The sequence below is a fragment of the Sapajus apella genome, unplaced genomic scaffold (genome assembly GCF_009761245.1).
Source record: "Sapajus apella isolate SASKATOON/1434 unplaced genomic scaffold, GSC_monkey_1.0 scaffold95, whole genome shotgun sequence".
Taxonomy (NCBI): Eukaryota; Metazoa; Chordata; class Mammalia; order Primates; family Cebidae; genus Sapajus; species Sapajus apella.
Window position 1 is genome coordinate 1,457,645 of NW_022437035.1, and position 6,726 is coordinate 1,464,370.

A 6,726-nucleotide genomic window follows, 5' to 3' on the forward strand; every position below is an offset into this window, starting at 1 on the left:
ACACAGCTCTCTCACACATTTACTTGAACTTAGAGAAAAAGTTCTGCTGTGTGCCAAGGGGAAATTGATAATCAGCCTCTGAATTTTTAGGACTTGTTATAGCCTGTTCATGTTTCTGTCCTCATGGTGGGCTTAAAGGGATCTCCCACGGGTGGATGGCAGAGTGAATGTTCTCTGTCGGCTCGCTGGTACATCTCCAGTCCCCTGGGAAGGCAGGGGAGAAGTTTGACCTTGAGCACATTTAGAACCTCCACTTCCCACCCCTACCACAGATTCTGAGATGAGGCTTCTTTCTCCTCAGTTCTTTAATTTTTTGGAAAGCCAAGAGTTCTTTCCCAGAGAAGATGGCATTACCCTATTTCCTGTCTTCAAAAATGAGGCTTCAGTTGTAGTCTGAGTTGACATTTATAAGTTAAGTTCTAGACACTGTATTCACAGATTGCTGAGCATTACGCAGGAAACTCCACATGATAAAGTCTGTTGATCGCCCATAATTCTGTCCATGCTATGGACAACATTTTTATCTTTGGAGGATCCTGATGTTACATAATAAGATATAAAACTACGTGGGCACCCTCTCTCCAGTGTGGGGCACTTCATTAGACCCAGAACTCTGAGTTTGATGCTGTCTGTCATTTGCTTTTCCTCATGAGATGCCTGAACACGTGTTAATCGCCACCACCCTCTTTCGAGACCCTCAACATCAAGGGTCCAGGAGGAAACATCAGAGAGGGTGAGATGGCACTGCCTCCTTGAAGCTACAACATCCTGGTTCCTCCCTGAAATTTCCCTGCCACCTTTAAGTCTACATCTTCCTTAAGGTAACTGCTCTAACTGCTAATGATTTCTTTAGACTACTCCGGGTATGGACTGTTAACATAGAGTAAGTCAATACGTATTTCCTGGTGTCTGGCGTTTTTTGCCTACATGATGATTTTGAAATTCATTCGTGTTCTTAAGTGTAACTGTAGTTTTTCCGTTTCCTTGTTGGATGCTATTCCACTGTAGTCACATATTACAGTTTACTGTTGATTGACAGAAGAAATTGTTTCTTCTTTTAAAATAATTGTGGCTATGACAAGTAACGGTGCTTTTGGTTTTTTTTGTGTGGTTTTGGAATAATGCTGGCACTCATTTCTGTGAAGTAGATTGTGAGAATATTGTCATGAATAGTGCCAAATCTTTTTCAACACGGTGATGCTAATTCATACTCCGGTAGCAGCATATGTGAGTAGACATTTCTCCAAATCCTTGTGGACTCTTAGTTTTCTCTCTCTCTAAAATTCCATCACTGTGGTTAGTGTTTCATTTATATAGCATCTTACTTACTCATTTGTACAGCATCTTATTTTAACAAAAAAAATTCGTTTTAGTTTAATGATGCAGCACAGTAGGTTTGATGATGCCAGCCTCACCACAGCCACGTAAGTAATGCACTACAGCTGTGACATTACCAGGCAAAAGGAAATGCTCAGCGTTCTTATAATCTCATGGGACCACTGTCATATATGCAGTCTGTCTTTGACCAAAAACATCATTATGCCACATATGACTGTACTTAATAGGCAGCTGTTTAAGTTGTAAGAATGAAAGGGATAACTGCTATGCATTGGGTGTTGGATACTATATGGCATTTCTCTGTGTTGCCTCCTTGAGGCATCACAATCGCTTTGAGGCATCATTAGTTTGGTTTCATTCATTGGTTACAGATGAGGCACGTGAGTCTCAGTTAAGTAAATTATTCATGAGACACACCAAGAGCTAAATCTCTCTAACACCAAAGGCTCATCTATAACCTAACAAGACTACTGTAGTGGCGAAGTGGACTTGCCATAAAAGGAAGTTGGCTGCCACAGCCGGGCGTGTGAGCTTAGTGGGGTTGGTGTTACTCCCTGCTCCATGGGTCCAAAATTGGTCTCGCAGAAACCCAGATGGAGAAGCTCTTGGCTGAGGGAGTGAAAAATCACCATAGGATAGATGAGTGCATTTGAAGGATCATGCTTCCATAGAGCGTGCTGTTGAGCCTCTCGGAATAAGAACAGATACAATCAAACCGAGTCACCCAGTCCTCAGCTGTACCACTCCGTAAGCATCAGCACGCCATGAAGTGTGCTCACTGCTGTGTTGTGGGGACATAAAATACATCTCAGGCACAGCTCCGCAAAATGGATCATTTTAAAATACGCTGGGAAGCAATGACTAATTTGAGTGTCACAGCTATCAAGTATAAAACACATTGAGCCATTGTGTTTAATTGTGTGCCAGTGTTAAATATTAACATTAAAAAACCTTGCCAAGTTCACCTTAAAAGTTGGTAATGGCAGAAAGTAACAAAAAAGTTTTTACACCAAAGGGAATGTTCTTCAAAGTGCTGCAGAATTTAGAGACTGGAGAGATGGTTGAGGTTGCAGAAGGAGTTTATTTTAGGTGTACACCAGCCCAGCTCGGATTTGAATTTAAAACGGCTGAGCCCTTAACAAAGACAGGGCTTGACTTTTTCTACATGAAGTACACAGTGGCACTGAAACAGGTTTGCAGGTGTAGAACAAAGGCGATTTATTCAACAATGACAGGCACCTAACTTAAGCTTACATATGACTGTTGCTATGCAACCCAGATGTTCAGTATCTGTAAAGCTCAAGGGTTCTAGCACGGTCCTTTCCTATTGCCTTTTGCTACGGCGCCTAGAAGGCTGGAGTCCAGCCTGCGTGGGCATTTGCGACCTTCACTGTGTTACAGAAACTTACAGTTGTCAGCTATAGAGGACAAGAATACAAGACTTTATACACTTATAATACATGCAAAGCAGGATACAATTCCACAGAAGGGGAAAGGGCTCAGGAAAGTCTGCTTATAAAAGAAAATTTTAATTTCTGCTGCTTTTTTCTGCATTAATTTTTATATTATGCTGTTTCATCAGTTTTTCTTCTCCCTCTTCAAAAGTAGTCACTATGGGAACCCATACACATACAATTTTGGTTTTTTAGATGTAATTTTCAGTCAGCAAAGGGTTCCTGATGAAGTTCTGGTCACCTTCAGTTTCTCACTTCCACTCTCTGGAGACAACCAGCATTACACATTTCTGTGTATATCCTTCCAAAGGCATTCCTCCCATATATAACGTTTTTAAAATGTTTGATATGTATGCATTGAATAGAATCATAACAAGAAGTTTTACAGCCTGTTTTTTTTAAACCATTGGTACCATATTATAGATTTCTATGTCAATGAGTAGAGATCAGTTACAACTTTTTTCATTTTGTATTTGTAATAAGTGTTTTACTGAAAAGTGCAAAAATCCCAGTGCAAAGACAAGAAATATCACAAAGTGAGCATAGGCTGGTAATCAGTACAAGTCGAGAAGTTACCTTTTAGTTTTCTTCCTTTCCAAACTTCCTACTTTGTTTCTTTTTCTTGCCTTGTTACACTGACGTCAGGATCTTCGGTGCAGGAGTTCTCAGTCCCTGGCCCTCCCCTTTGCTGATGAGTCTTTGCTGTCCCTGGCTGATGAGTTCTCTCATTCTTGCTTCCTCCTCAGTTTTGGCTGCAGGGACGCAAGCCCAGGAAACACCGGCATGAAGGCTGCAGCGCAGAAGGACAACACCTCGGAGACATTGCAGTGTGCGCTGCTGAGAGGCTGAGCTGAAAATCCTCAACACAGGAGGGTTGTCTCCTCATCCAGAGCAGAGCCCATTTTTAGGAGCAAACCACGTCCAAAGGCAATCGAGGCAGAGGGGCATGGTGATGTATTGGGAGTTGCAAAGGTGCTGGCCCCAGGCGAGGCCACTGAGGAGGTGGAGGCTGCTGAGGAGCGGACGGAGGGATTGGAGCAGGATGGCGTGTCAGAGAGGTATGCAGCCAGCAGCTACCTGAGCCTGATGCCTGCGCAGTCGGAAGTTTTTCCTGGACAGGGGTTCCTGGGATGCAGTTCTTGCTCACCTGGGAGGGATGTGGAGCCTAGTGAGGATAGAATGGTGGCCCTGAGAGGGGCATCAGGGAGAAAGGAGGAGGATTCCAGGAGCCCTGCTGTGGGCTAGAGGCAGAAACCCTTGAGCCCAGGCTATAATCAGAGCAGGAACAGGGCGGAACTTTCTGGTCCCATCCATGAACTCGGTTAGGAAACCATTTACTTGGTGAGGGGTCCATGGTTATCCCATCACCAAGAGGCATGAAAAGGCCGGAAAAGGGTGTAGTTTTCAATTTTACAATGCACCTTAGCTATAAAAGCTACTGGCAAGTCCTGTAGTTACAAAACAGTAAATTTTAGATAACCTTGTAAGTCAGTAATTCTATTCATTGTCCCAACCAACTTAGCAAACCCTAGAGTGCTCCTTCAAGATACATGTTCCTGTCGCTAGTGCTGGGACGTGGGGGGAAGCTGAGGCACACTGGTCCGTGATCAAATGGCTCAGGCTCAGGGTTGACACTGGCCAGGCCAGGGACAGAGCACGGGGCTGAGATCTCAATCAGGAATAGTATCCAATTCTAAAGACAGGGCACAGGGGACAGTTAGTTGATGGTTATGGCTGGAGCCATCATGGTCAGCCTGTATGAGGCTAGGACTCAGGGGGACTGGGTCGAATGGGAAAGGCACCATCCCCAGCACAGAATGGGCATCCATTGGTTGTCGGATGGAGGCTGTCAGAATCCTACTCAGTTAGGAATTGGGACCAGGTCACTCTAGGTCATGGCAGGGTGCATGTGTCTTGAGGGCAACAGGCAAGAACAGGCTTTCTTGGGACTCAGCTACCCTAGACCCCATCCCACCAGGCCCTACTCCCTCCCTCACTCCTGCGGCTTAGCCCCTCCATGTGCCCCTACAGCCTGAGGTCAGAGACACAGTCATCCCAGTGTACCTGGCAGCAGGGAGGTGGCTTTGGGAGATGCACTTCGAAGCCCTCCTCATCAGTCTGGGAGCTGTCAGGCCCCGTCGGTGCCTCCAGCACATCAGCGCTGTGGCCGGTGCTGTTCTGTCTCCTCTGTCTGGGCTCCTTTCAGACCAGCTTTGTCTATGTGGTCACTGGGGCCTCCTCTCATGAAAAAGAGAGCATCTGAGAGACTCTAGAAGGACCCAGAGGCCCTGGAACTGAGGCTGAGGAACCCCAGGTCAGAGGCTCAAGGTTAGGTAGTCTGGGCTGTGGAACTCTAGATACAGGCCAAGAACCGGGTAGGAGGTGAAGAGGCTCCCTCAGGGCTTCTGGGATCTGTGGTGACAAGGCCTTGAGCCAGTGTGAGACTCAGGAACCCTACAGAAGGGAGGAAGGAGGGGAAGGCCCTGGACTCCAGGAGGCTGCAGGAAGAGTCATCTAAGGACAGGCTGTAGTGCAGACCTCTGTCTTATGATCAGGTAGCTGAAGCGCAGCAGGGGACGATGGCAGAAAAGACCCTGTAGAAGAGAAAGCAGACATTCTCTGGTCCCCCAAGTCCTTTTCTCCATAGAGAGGTTCCAGGACCCAGATGTGAGTAAAAGAGACATGAAGGGCAAAGGCCTGAATCCCTCAGAACAGAGATGTCAGGTCACAAATGCCCCTAGTGTAGACCACACTGAAGGATTTAGGAGATTGGGGGATGAACAGAGTCCTAGATTCCCTGTCAGGATGGCAGGAGGCAGCAGGGGCAGGCGGCTGAGTGTCCCCTGTGTGCGTGAGAGGCCAAGGCCTAGGAGAGTCTCAAAACAGGTGATGGGCAGGGGCCAGGCTCCAGATTCCCAGGACTGGCAGAATTGTTTATGAACACCCTGAGGCACCCTCCCCAGGGACAGTGTGGCCCATATCTGGAGTGTCTTGCACTGGTATTGGGGGTCCTGACCCCTCCTCACACACTAAGGTCAGGGCTCCCTCCATGGAAGCTCAGCTTCTGATGTCCTGTCCCTCTCACACCCGACAGGACAGCCAAGTCTGTCCCCATAGTCACTCTGTTTCTGCCCTCCTCTGAGGAACTCCAAGACACAAGGTCACACTGGTGTGTCTCATTTGTGACTTCTACTCAGGTGCCATGATGGTGGCCTGGAAGGCAGAGGGCACCCCCATCACCCGGGACATAAAACCATGAAAACAGCAACAAGAAGTATGCAGCCAGCAGCTGCCTGAGCCTGACGCGTGACAGGTGGAGGTCCCACAGAAGCTACGGCTGCCAGGTCACCCATGAAGGGAGGAGAAGACAATATCCCCTTCAGAGTGTTCTTACGCCCCAGTCCTCACCCCATCCACAGGAGCCTGGAGCTGCAGGATCCCAGCAAAGGGCTCTCCCACCTCATCCCAAGGCATCCAGCCCTTCTCCCTGCATCCAAGTACCCCTTAATAAATATCCTCCTTATCAACCAGAAATCCTGCTCCACCTCATCATTTTTTATCTCATGTTCAATTTGCAACCTCCAGGAGAGGCTCTCGTCTTCCTGGGGCATCACTCAAAGAGGCCCTTCCTCACCTGGTCACCCCTTCCCTCCAGGCTCCACTGTAGCCGAGAGCCCAGCCTGGTGTCTGCTTAGACCAGGCAGATCTTACATCCTTGCTGGTTCCACTGCTCCCAGTAAAACCCTAACCATGTATCCCCCAGCATTTAATGTCCCGCTGCTGCCTGCTTCAGTCTTTGGGATGAAGGGTCACTGCACAGGGGCAAGCACGGTGCAGTTCTAGGGTGAGACCCTATGTCCCCATCATTTCACGCCCCACCCAACCCACCAGGGACTCAGGCTTGGGAGATCCAGGGCAGGAATTTGTCCCTTCA